The sequence below is a fragment of the Ambystoma mexicanum genome, chromosome 14 (assembly GCF_040938575.1).
Source record: "Ambystoma mexicanum isolate Mex_15411 chromosome 14, UKY_AmexF1_1, whole genome shotgun sequence".
NCBI lineage: Eukaryota > Metazoa > Chordata > Amphibia > Caudata > Ambystomatidae > Ambystoma > Ambystoma mexicanum.
Genome location: NC_090940.1, coordinates 319,523,849 through 319,537,699, shown reverse-complemented (window position 1 = coordinate 319,537,699; position 13,851 = coordinate 319,523,849).

Below are 13,851 nucleotides of genomic sequence, written 5' to 3'. Positions count from 1 at the left end.
AACCGGTGGCGGCCACAGTCAGGGCCGAGTAAGAGCTGAGAGGCATATATATGTCAGGGGAATACCAAGCCATCTCATTATACGCTGACGATGCACTATTATATGTTCGTGAACCAGAGAAGAACCTTCCCCCCATACTGGCAGTGATAAGCGACTTCACTTTACACTCAGGCTACAAGATCAACACGGCCAAGTCCGAAATCTTCCCATTGACTAGTGCCACCACTTGCCCCACAAACACGCATGGTCTTGCATGGGCTCCTGATTACATCAGATATTTAGGAATCCTAGTCTGTCGTGATAGCACCTCCCTGTATATAGACAACTACGAGGCCACTCTACAATCCATATACTCGTAACTTCAAATCTGGGCCAAACTCCCCATATCTCTTGCTGGCCGTATAGCGGTACTCAAGATGACAGTACTCCCTAAACTCCTTTATATCTTTTGTTACGTCCCCATATGGCCGGGCAGACCCTTCTTCGATAATCTTCGATCCATGGCTACTACTTTCGTTTGGAACGGGGGGCAAGCAGAATTAGTTGGGCCAAGCTGGTCGAACCCTATGAAAAGGGAGGGTTTGCGGCCCCTGACTTCAAACTATACTATTATGTAGCACAGGCACACTATGCAAAATTTTGGCAAAACCCTTCGGATAAGGCACCACACATACCTATCGAGCGACATTCAGTCCGCCCAACAGACCTGCGATCCATTATTTTTACGAAAACGTATAGAGACGATTGCAAGTTTGACCCCACCTCCTGTACAATCGCAGCATGGGCCGCAATCAGCAAACGACTCCAGATAGATAACCCCTATGACTCTCAGGCCCCCCTCTGGAACTTCCCAGGCATTACACCCAGGTACGACATTGCTATCCAGAAAAGTTGGCTCCCAGATTATGAGCTTACAATGAAAACCATGTTCCCAAATGGTAAATTCGTGACCCCTGTGGACTTTGCAGAATCGGTTGGTGGAAACTAACTGATCACTCTTCAGTTCCACCGCATGAAAGCGGCGTTCAAGAAACGCTGGCCTACATTTCCAGATGAACCCCCCGAACATGCATGTTATCAGTCACTGTATTCTCAGACGGGCACAGGGGTGTCCAAACTATATAACATAGTCCAGACACATACGGAAACTCTAAACACCATTAAGACATCGTGGGAAAAGGACAGGGGTACTATTATTGAAATAGGGAAATGGACCAGATACTGTCTCCTATCTAAAAAGATCTCATTGAATGCAGGCCTGAGACTAATACAGTTCAAGATCCTGAATAAGCTACACTTCACCCCGGTAAAAATGGCGAAATTCTATGACACCTTACCTGACAATTGTCCAAAATGCCACACCCCTGGCGCGAACTCCTTTCATATGTACTGGGCTTGCCCCCAAGTAGTGGAATTCTGGCGCGTGGTGGCTAATATCCTAGAGGAGATCACACAAATCCCTGCAAACCTCAACCCCCCGAAATACCTGTTCGGGGACATTGGAAAGGTCCCGGAAAAAATCAGGAGACTGTTCAATATCGCATGCGCAGTCGCAAAGAAATGTATCCTCCAGAAATGGAAGAGCACACAGGCACCGACTGTGGATCAGTTCCTTTCAGCATTGGTATATGTGAATGAATGCGAAGAAAACTATGTGGGAATGGTACCCTCTCCATGCAAACCGAAGGACATTTGGGCTCCATTTAGGACATATTTAACTGAAACCTCTTCCGACACAGAAAACTCTGACAATGACAGTGTGAATGAAGTGTAACACTACACTGTTATCCAGATGGACTTTTGCCGCCTTTTATCTGCACTGTGTCTACATTTTACATAACTGCATGCGCCTGATGTATAGCATTAGTCCGAAAAGGATTGTGTGATTATGAAGTGCATAATATATTTGTATCATGTTTATGAGAATTACAGCGAGTGTACTGTGACATGCAACCAAAAATAAAGTTTTTTTTTTTTAAAAAAAAGAAGAAAATAATGCTGTTTTCCACTGAGAATATCACATATTTTGCAAAAGACATGTACACAGAACAGTGAGTTAATGGCTCACATGCTATGGTAATACTATGTTAAATGTATTTGTGAAATTCATGAAATTCTATGTCCTAGTGAGGCTTATTTGATTTTTTAAATGACATCCAGGAAAATTATATTGGTTGTCAATGGATGCTTAAAAGTTGTTTATATATTGATGAGAAGAGAGTGGCTTTGATTCAGGAACATGCCAGGACAAGAGACAGAAACTTAATTAATTATCATTGCTATCTCTCATAGAAGCAATAACAGTACTGCAGCATTCTAAGCAACATTATAATGATGTTGCTTATTTACTTTTTTCCATGAATGTACTGCTTCCATTGGAACGTATTAAGAGTAATTCATTTGTGTTACTATTTTGTATTAAAGCTAATGCTCTTATTGTGAACAGGAGAAAACAATGTCTGTTGCTATATATCTTTGAATGTTATGCTACCATGAAAAACAATTAGTTGACATTTCTTTCTTGTGAGTTTTGATTCAAGAGAGCTATGCCACTCGTGTAAGTCATGTGATGCTTTGAGGCCTGATGAAAACCTATACATTAGACAGGAGTTGGAGAGGATTGAAGGAGATGATCTGGAACACTTAGAGAGCAGGACTATGTGCAGGGGCAGTGCTGGGCATAATGTAAGAAGGTGTCAGGTTTCTTGGTAAGAAATTTGTAGATTTTGGTATGGATGTGCCAGAAGAACGAATGACCAGCTGCTGGCCAAATACCAAAAGCTGACAAGATTAGCCAGGATGCTGCATTTCTTCCCCAAACCTGGTTGGTATTTTTGGTATTTTCCTATTTTAATTTAAATGTTTCCTTTTCATTTTTAAATTGTCCATGGCCTTCAATATGGTTTTAAAGTGCCCATGTTTTTTTCAGACTCGTCTTAACTAGTCAGTGATGTTTGAGATGCACTGAGCCAAGTTGTGCTACAAGTTTGGGACTAGTGCCTTGCTCTAACCCCTGTACTTCTTGTAGCAAGGATGGATGTTTCATGTATACATCTGATGTATGGGAGGGACAAGCAAATTGATTCGTATTATTTTTAGCATGTGATTTTTTCTTTGGCGTTAGATTGCATTTTTTATTTTACTTTTAAGTAGCAACAACATTTAGACCTTTATGGTAGGTTTGTAGTTGCATTCCTTTCAAAACAGCACTAAATTGTGTACATTTCTAGTTTTACAGTATCATATTTTAGATGGTTGTTAAGACGGATTTCTGAACTCTGTCCTGGTGGCGCAGAAGTTCAGAAGGCCAACCTAATTACTTGGAACAGGGTAACCTCTGGACAAGCCAGACCAATCAAGGTAGCGATCGCGGCGGTCAAGACTAGGTCTCAAGAGGGGTGAGGGTGACTGAAAGCCCGCAATGAGCACACAAAGCAAGAGCGCTTACAAACTACTCCAAACAGTTGTTATATCAAAAATAGATACACATTTATTTTAAGGCCTTTAAAACAATGACCGTAGCAAGAAAATCACAATATCACAATATTAAACCAACACATACCATATCAACACAATATATATACAAATACAACAGTCGCTAGCGTTATAAGCACGAAATATGTAGTCCACCTGCAAGGGAAGGAAAACAGGCAGTGCGATAACGTTTTAGACTCAGTTCGCCTTCAGAGGCACCTAACTAGATGGAAGTCCGAGCCCTGCGAAGAGTGGAGCCTTGTGCTCAAAGTACCTGCCACGCCGATGCCAACGGGCACAAGGGGAAGCTCTTCGGAGGAAGTCAGGCAGTTCGGGTTAGTGCCCAGCAGAAGGAGAACAGGTGCCGCAACTCAAGCGCAGCCTCCACAGCGGGCAGAAGCAGAGCGCGAGTACGGCCAAAAGGGTGCTGTTTTTACACAGCAGGGAAAAGCAATGGGCTACTGCAGGAGGGCGACCAGATCCTAGCTAAACTACTCACCGGTCCCCGAAGCAAGCAGACCCAGGCTTCTCCACGTTAGTTTCAGCAGCTGGCAGGTTCAGAAGAGCAGGGAACGCCTCGTAGTCGTGTAGAGCAAAAATACGTCCCAATCGACGAAACCAGCACAGTTTGTTGCCGCAGCAGGACAACGGAGCGGCCGTGTGTATTCGAGCCAAATGTACACTCCTCCCTTCAGACTTGGGAACGCCAAGTGTACGAAGCGTGGGAGAGTGACAAGGACTCGAAATACACCACAACCTGGCGGCGGTTACAGAGCAGGACTCCCTTGTAAGCTGGTCAGTCAACTGGATGGCCCAGAGACACTTCCGAAGGCTTACTTGGCAGGAGATGATGAAGTCGCCGGGAATAGCTGTTCCTGCTATTCCAAAGGTCGAAGCACCAGTACAGGCCTTCTGGTTCGATCAAAGGAGGAAAGGGTTTCACAGGACGACAGCAGTGCAAAGGAGGATTCCTTCAGCGGGTCACCAGCGATTCCTCGGTCCAGCCTCGTGGTTGCAGGATACTTGGCTCCTGTATTCCTTCGTTCGTGAGAACTCAGGAGATCGACATGGTAGTGGTGTTTCCAGCCCCCTCTTATCCACGGTTCCCTTCGCGCCAAAACGGAGGGGAGCCAATGGGAGATCCGCTCATCAACACACATACCATACGTGGACCAATCACGGACCACGGTGGTCCCAGGCATTCACACTACCCTAGACTCTCTGGCACCCAGGATGTGTATTGGGACCAGACATCCCAGCCCACACCCTGGAGGCACACAAACGACATGTAGAAGCCTGCGAAAGCAACCACGTTTCGCGGGAAAGTACATGCCCAAATAAGGAAGGCCCCGGGTCGCTCGACCTGGGGAAGGTGAAGGGCGCAAGACGGTCAGTGGACAAGACAAAGGAGCCTCGTGGTCTGGCCATTTTGGGAGCCAGGCCACCATTTTGGGTTCAGTGCGAAAAACGTGCTCAGAACGCCAAAAGGAGCTCAAAATAAACAAAACGATTGCTGCCACCATTCGAGTCCCTGAATGACTTGCACCGATCAAATACCATCCTAAAAGAGTATCTAGGGCCTGTAGAAGGCTAGAGACCCAAGAGAGCTGTAACTTAGCTTACAGTGCCCTCTTGTGTCATGTTGCACGAAAGCCGCAACACGATAAAAGAAACTACGGGAAACAGCGTTCCCCAGTACTGACTGTCTTAAGGGCATGTCAGTTTCCCCGTAAGAAGGAGCGAAAGCCCAGAGGAGTGCAGCAGAAGGCTGCACTTCTCTGGCAAAGTCAAGAACAAGGTGCAAAACAACAGCAAAAAGTTTAGGGGTTGCCACATGGAAGGAAAATTACCTACAATTACGAAATCTTTCCTAACACTCGCCCCTCCCAGACTATGGACAGGGGGAACTAATCCACCCCTGGATGAGTCTCTTGTTCAGGTCGGTTAAACATTCTGGACAACCCATCAGCATTGCTATGTTGGACACCTGGCCTATGCTCAATAGTGAAGTCGAAGCCTTGTAGACTTATGGACCACCTAAGCAACTTTGGATTCTCCCCCTTCATGTTCATTAGCCACTTTAACGGCTTATGGTCAGTCTGCACAGTGAAGTGGGTCCCATAGAGGTAGGGCCTCAGCTTCCTTAGGGCCCACACAACAGAGAAACATTCTTTCTCTACCGTGGACCATCTGAGCTCTCTGTCCTTAAGCTGGCGACTAATAAAACCGATAGGGTGTTCCTTACCCTTCTCATCTACTTGTGATAGTACAGCTCCTATCCCAGTGTCAGAGGCATCCGTCTGCACGATAAAAGGTCTTTGATAATCAGGGGCCCTGAGGACAGGGGCCTGACACAAGGAGTCTTTCAAGCCATTGAAGGCCTTCTCACACTCGTCGGTCCAAGTTACCTTCTTGGGTTTCTTCGGAGTTGTGAGGGCAGTCAGAGGAGCAGCTATGGTGCCATAGTCTGCCATAAAATTGCGATAATACCCCGTGAGTCCTAAGAAGGCTCTCACTTGGGTTTGCGTAGTGGGGGTAGGCCAGTCTTGTACTGCTTGTACTTTACTGGGTAGAGGCTGTATCCTCCCTCCACCTACTTCATGTCCAAGGTAAACCACTGAGCCTTGTCCAATCTGGCATTTGCTAGCCTTTATGGTCAAGTGGGCTTTCCGAAGAGCCGGAGCACAATCCCGAGGTGTTTCACATGGTCTTCCCAGGTGGCACTGAAAACTGCTATATCGTCCAGATATGCAAGACAGAATTCGTCCAACCCATTCAACACATGATTCACAAGCCTCTGGAAAGTGGCAGGTGCATTCTTCAACCCGAACGGCATTACCCGGAATTGGTAAAGGCCGTCTGGAGTAGAAAATGCTGTCTTCTCCTTGGCATGCTCTGCTAAAGCTATTTGCCAATAGCCAGCAGTGAGGTCAAACGTGCTGAGGTACTTGGAGGCACCCAAAGTATCCACCAGCTCATCTGTTCGAGGCAAGGGGTGTGCGTCTGTCTTGGTGACAGCATTCAGAGCCCTGTAATCCACGCAAAACCTCAATTCAGAATTGCCTGCCTTTGGAACCAACACCACAGGGCTGGACCAAGGACTACTAGAGGGTTCAATCACCCCAAGATCTAACATCTTGTTGACCTCGGTCTTAATATAAGACCGTACTTTGTCTGACATCCTGTATCCCCTACTTTTGGTAGGTACACTGTCTCCTGTGTCAATGTTATGTTTGCACCAAGGTGTCAAACCAGGCGACTGTGAAAACAGGGGGGAAAACTGCCTAAGCAAACTTTTCACCTCAGCCTGCTGATCAGAAGTCAGGTGAGGGGCCACTCGGACACCCTCAAAGGAGCTATCTGAAGGACCGCCTTGGAACAGGTCGGGAAGAGGTTCAGACTCCTCTTCCTCAACGTCTGAAGCCAGTAGCAGTGCTGAGATTTCGACTCTTGGGACGAAAGCCTTCAGCCTATTCACGTGAAACACTTTTGGAGCCTGTCCAGGCCTTCCAAGGTCCACTAAATAGTTAACCTCACCCAGGGGCTCCACCACTGTGTAAGGGCCTGACCATTTGTCCTGTAAAGCGCGAGGCCTTATTGGATTCATGATCAGGACTTGCTGACCAGGTGTAAAGTTGATGAGGAAAGCTTTCTGGTCGTACCAATGTTTCACCAGCGCTTGCCCTGCCTTCAATTTATCACTAGCCAAGCCCATCAGAAGTACCATCCGTTTTCTGAGCCCTAGCACATAATCAACTACGTTGGTAGTAACAGGGGGAGTGGGCATCTCCCATCCCTCTTTGACGATGGCTAAGGGTCCCCGTACGGGATGACCGAACAGAAGTTCGAAGGGGCTGAAGCCAACACCCTCCTGTGGTACCTCTCGGTAGGCAAACAGTAAGCATGGTAAAAGAAGATCCCATTTTCTTCTCTGAGGCTCCTCCAGAGCCCCAATCATGCTCTTTAACGTTCTGTTGAAACGTTCCACCAGACCATTGGTCTGGGGGTGGTATGCAGAAGAGAACTTGTAGGTGACCCCACATTCTTTCCACATAGCCTGCATATACTTCGACATAAAGTTGCTGCCACGATCTGACACAACTTCTTTAGGGAAGCCAACCCTAGTAAATATGCCGAGTAAAGCTTTTGCAACTGACTTGGCAGTTACAGTTTTCAATGGGATGGCCTCAGGATACCTGGTCGCATGGTCGACCAGCACCAGGATAAACCTATTGCCCGAGGATGTTTGCGGGTCAAGGGGACCCGATCCCTACCCTTTCAAATGGTACCCCCACAACTGGGAGCGGTACCAACGGAGCTTGGATTGTCGCGCCAACCTTACCAGACAACTGGCAGGAGGCACAACTCCTGCAGTGACTTTCTACTTGCACCCCCATCTTGGGCCAGTAGAAGTGCATGGATAACCTTTGCTTGGTCCTCTTCATACCAAGGTGACCAGCAAGGGGAACTTCATGCGCCAACTGCAGGAGGAAGGGCCTAACAGCAAGGGGAACCACCAACCTCCTATGGTCTCCTTCTGTAGACTCTGTGGGCTCACTATACAGGAGTCCACCTTCCCAATAAATCCTATGCTTCCCAGGAGGTTCACCCTCAAGCTGGGAGCAGGCCTGTCTCCTTAGGCCTTCCAGAGATGGGCACTCACGTTGGCCTTTACTGAATTCGTCCCTATCAGGACCTCCTTCAACTAACAAGTCTTTTAGTTCAGGATGATCGTTGGGGTCGAATACTTCAGGCATCGCCACCTCCTCGTCAGGCCCGGGCGATTGACCAACTTCCTCCACCGCAGTGGTAGGCGAGCTCGGGGGAATATTCTCTTTCCCTCGTCGTGACTTGTTGACTCCTTTCGCCTTGGGTTTCCCCTTCGGCTGGGGCGGCGTATTGGACTTGGCCAATGCTGCCCGTGCTTGAGACCGTGTGTAGGGTCTTTCGGCAGTGTCTCCTACGAGCCCTAAAGCTCTGAGATCATTACCCAACAAGACCTTTCCCGGGACGTTTCTCTGAATGCTCACTGGAATCCTGACTGCCGTACCATTTAAAGTAAGATTTACAGGTATTACTGGAAACATACGGAGGGGGCCGTCAGCCAATTTAGTGGGCATCAGAGTAGCTCTGGCAACTTCCTCTGAGTCTACCAAGGAAGAATCCACTACAGTGCGACTGCACCCACTATCCCTAAGAGCTGGAGTATCCACTCCATTGATCAGCACACTGTCTTTAAAGTAGTGCTTGGTATTATCCGGAATCCTAGCATAAGCCTCTGCGACTTTAGGCTCCCAGGAACCCAGGGACACTAAAACTACCTCAGCCTCTATTCCGCTGGGAAATGAGTCTGAGGAGAAGGATGCTCCTGTAATCTCTTCTTCCTCGTAGGAGGAGAAGGCCAGATTAGCGGAGTGGACCCCCAAAGGTCTAACCTTACAACGGGGATCCCCCTTCACGTGGTCAGTTGCTCCACAAGAAAAACAAGCCCCAGTGGGTCTGTTTACGTAGGGAGGCTTATTGTAACCAGAGTTCTGTTTCGGAGGCGGACCTCCACTGCCCTGTGAGTTCTCTTGTGTCTTACCCTTGTTTTTCTTTTTGTGGCCCTTATGGGAAGAAGATTTAGCAGATTCCCCACCCTCCATATCTTTGGACTTTTTCCCTTCCTCCTGCTTACCAGGATGAGTTTTGTCCTTATGGGACACTCGATGTGACACCCATAAGTCTGCTGCAATGGCCAGTTTCTTAGGATCTATCTCCTTCGAATCGGCCAAATGCTGCTTAAGCTCCGGGGAAGAAGAAGCAAAAATATGTTCCAGCATGACAAGATTTATCATGCCTTCGAAGGTAGAAACCTTATAACCTTCGACCCAGCCAGTTAAGTTTTTCAAAGATTCAGCGACATAAGATACCCAAGTACCACCTTCCTTTTTCTTATACTCTTGAAAACGCTTTAAATATTGGGCCGGAGTCTTCCCAAACTTTAAAATGAGAGTTTGCTTTAACATTGCGAAATCAGCTCGCTCAGCCTTCGACATTTCCATGATGGCACTACAGCCAGAATGGGGCAGTCTACTGAGCAACCACGCAATCTTATCAGCATTGTCAACTTCTTGAACTTCGCATGCATACTCAAACGCATTCAGCCAGTCCATAATGTCATTCCTTTCTTCATACACACTGAGCAGATCTTTCGGAAACCGTGGATGAGAGGAAGCCCCAGACCCATGTCCAAGACCCTTGGACCCATTTGCAACCTGAAGCTTGGCCAGTTCCAACTGGTGATCCCTGTCTTTCTGTTTTTCTGCCTGTTCGATTTTTAGTTTGGCTATGCTGAATTCAAGCTCCTGCTGCCTAAACCGCAGCTCTTGCTTCTTGAATTCAAGCATAGCCTCCCCATCAGCACTGGCAGAGGAAACATTAGACATCTCGTCCTCCCTGTCCTCGTGGTCGCGATGGATCAGTGCGGCGGCAGAACCGTCGGTTCTACCAGTGAGAGCAGCCCCACCACCTTCCGCACTGTCCTCAGAAGTTATAGCGTCAAGCTGCGCTTCTTGCCACGCCACGATTCTTTGGATCATTTCCAATTTAGTGCCTTGAGAGGAAACACCTCTCTCCGCACACATCTTCTTCAATGTTTCTGATTTGGAAGCATTTAAAGTTAACAAGGTATTTGTTTCCATACTGTTTGATAGGACTATGGCCTTTTTAAAGTTATACTACAACAATTCACTACGTGTACTGGTTGGAATAACCTGAAATGCCTTAGTTCGAGCGCAACACTGGATACCTTCAGTCGTATCCCACCGCTGTACACCAATTTGTTAGGACGGATTTCTGAACTCTGTCCTGGTGGCGCAGAAGTTCAGAAGGCCAACCTAATTACTTGGAACAGGGTAACCTCTGGACAAGCCAGACCAATCAAGGTAGCGATCGCGGCGACTAGGTTTCAAGAGGGGTGAGGGTGACTGAAAGCCCGCAATGAGCACACAAAGCAAGAGCGCTTACAAACTACTCCAAACAGTTGTTATATCAAAAATAGATACACATTTATTTTAAGGCCTTTAAAACAATGACCGTAGCGAGAAAATCACAATATTAAACCAACACATACCATATCAACACAATATATATACAAATACAACAGTCGCTAGCGTTATAAGCACGAAATATGTAGTCCACCTGCAAGGGAAGGAAAACAGGCAGTGCGATAACGTTTTAGACTCAGTTCGCCTTCAGAGGCACCTAACTAGATGGAAGTCCGAGCCCTGCGAAGAGTGGAGCCTTGTGCTCAAAGTACCTGCCACGCCGGTGCCAACGGGCACAAGGGGAAGCTCTTCGGAGGAAGTCAGGCAGTTCGGGTTAGTGCCCAGCAGAAGGAGAACAGGTGCCGCAACTCAAGCGCAGCCTCCACAGCGGGCAGAAGCAGAGCGCGAGTACGGCCAAAAGGGTGCTGTTTTTACACAGCAGGGAAAAGCAATGGGCTACTGCAGGAGGGCGACCAGATCCTAGCTAAACTACTCACCGGTCCCCGAAGCAAGCAGACTCAGGCTTCTCCACGTTAGTTTCAGCAGCTGGCAGGTTCAGAAGAGCAGGGAACGCCTTGTAGTCGTGTAGAGCAAAAAGACGTCCCAATCGACGAAACCAGCACAGTTTGTTGCCGCAGCAGGACAACGGAGCGGCCGTGTGTATTCGAGCTAAATGTACACTCCTCCCTTCAGACTTGGGAACGCCAAGTGTACGAAGCGTGGGAGAGTGACAAGGACTCGAAATACACCACAACCTGGCGGCGGTTACAGAGCAGGACTCCCTTGTAAGCTGGTCAGTCAACTGGATGGCCCAGAGACACTTCCGAAGGCTTACTTGGCAGGAGATGATGAAGTCGCCGGGAATAGCTGTTCCTGCTATTCCAAAGGTCGAAGCACCAGTACAGGCCTTCTGGTTCGATCAAAGGAGGAAAGGGTTTCACAGGACGACACCAGTGCAAAGGAGGATTCCTTCAGCGGGTCACCAGCGATTCCTCGGTCCAGCCTCGTGGTTGCAGGATACTTGGCTCCTGTATTCCTTCGTTCGTGAGAACTCAGGAGATCGACATGGTAGTGGTGTTTCCAGCCCCCTCTTATCCACGGTTCCCTTCGCGCCAAAACGGAGGGGAGCCAATGGGAGATCCGCTCATCAACACACATACCATACGTGGACCAATCACGGACCACGGTGGTCCCAGGCATTCACACTACCCTAGACTCTCTGGCACCCAGGATGTGTATTGGGACCAGACATCCCAGCCCACACCCTGGAGGCACACAAACGACATGTAGAAGCCCGCGAAAGCAACCACGTTTCGCGGGAAAGTACATGCCCAAATAAGGAAGGCCCCGGGTCGCTCGACCTGGGGAAGGTGAAGGGCGCAAGACGGTCAGTGGACAAGACAAAGGAGCCTCGTGGTCTGGCCATTTTGGGAGCCAGGCCACCATTTTGGGTTCAGTGCGAAAAACGTGCTCAGAACGCCAAAAGGAGCTCAAAATAAACAAAACGATCGCTGCCACCATTCAAGTCCCTGAATGACTTGCACCGATCAAATACCATCCTAAAAGAGTATCTAGGGCCTGTAGAAGGCTAGAGACCCAAGAGAGCTGTAACTTAGCTTACAGTGCCCTCTTGTGTCATGTTGCACGAAAGCCGCAACACGATAAAAGAAACTACGGGAAACAGCGTTCCCCGGTACTGACTGTCTTAAGGGCATGTCAGTTTCCCCGTAAGAAGGAGCGAAAGCCCAGAGGAGTGCAGCAGAAGGCTGCACTTCTCTGGCAAAGTCAAGAACAAGGTGCAAAACAACAGCAAAAAGTTTAGGGGTTGCCACATGGAAGGAAAATTATCTACAATTACGAAATCTTTCCTAACACTGGTTATGCATATTGATGATCAACTATGGTGCTTTATCATTTTACAACTGAATAGGAGAGCGAAGAGTAGGCGGTTTGGTATGTATTAAAGTATATTTTTGCTTACATTGGGAATTCATTATTTGTTTATCTTAAAAGTGGTAATGCTCAAATATTACGTATACATGAGAATATATATGCATGAATGCTAAGTGTGAGAGCAAGAATACGAAAATTAGAGGCACTGTATTGCAAGTGTAAATTCTTGTTTTAGTGAGCAAACTGTAAGGACATTTGATAACATTTAATGTTGATCTTACACAGTAGTAATAATAGCATGTTCTTAAGATTTCTGCAGGTTGGCCTTTGGCAATATTGAAGACTAGTAGTAAGTAATAATAATAATAATAATAATTTGGCACTTATATAGCGCTAGCGCTGCTTATTATTACCCACGGTGTGTGGTGCTCATTTATCGACCTCTGAAGGATGAAAGGCTGAGTTTGGCCCCGCTCTGCATGGATGTCAAAGCAAGCGCTCTACTTGCAGTGCCACTTGACCACTTTAAGTAAGTGATGGGAAGCCTGTCAGGTTCTCAAGATTAGAGTGTTTGCTTCTCAAATGTGCAGTGACCAGGTTTCTGAAAGCCTGTACCAAATACAGCATCATTCTCTGTCACAAAGCCTACTACAGCCCCCTAGTGGATATTTCAAAACTGTTTCTGAGGTGGAGAGTGGACTCTGGCAAAATAGGTATGATTAAAATTGGGAAGGGCCCCATATTCCTTAATCTCTTATTCGGAGTGAGAAAGGCACCATATCCCTAATTAAGAGGGGGGGAAGTACATGATAAAACTTATTGAGAAAGAGAATGACACCTTCGCCTTCATTATGAGTTGTGGTAAGTCAAAATCAGGAGACAGACAACTCATGGGGCCTCATTACGACCCTGGCGCTCATGTAATGAAGGGTGCCGGTACGGGACCGGCACCCTTCATTACGTGAGCGCCGATTACGAGGTTCCCTTTGCGGGACCCGGATTAGACGTCTGGTAAAACCAGATGTCTTTTCCGGGTCCCGCGAGGGGAAGAGGGAGGTAATAACGGGCCATTTGTAATGTGCTATGGGGGCTCAAATGGGAATGGGGAATGGTTCCTTCAAGGAGGAATTACCGGGTCCTCCAATGTTGGAATGACCCGGTTATTCCTCATTGAAGGAACCCGGTAATGGAGCCCGGTTTGGAGGCAGCCATGGTGCTGATAGCACCATGGCTATCTCCAAACTCGTAATGAGGCCCATTGTGTTTTGTAACACTGACTCTACTAAAGTACCAAAACCCTACCTTGTCCCTACAGCTAAAGTCTCTATGCTAAAGAAAAAGAAAGTTCAAAAGAGTGCTCATCAGGATGTCTCACAAAATAAAGTATGTTCGCTGTCTAGAAACCTACCCTGGCCTGACTTCTGGAACTACCACACTAAAGGAAAATCAAGAACCT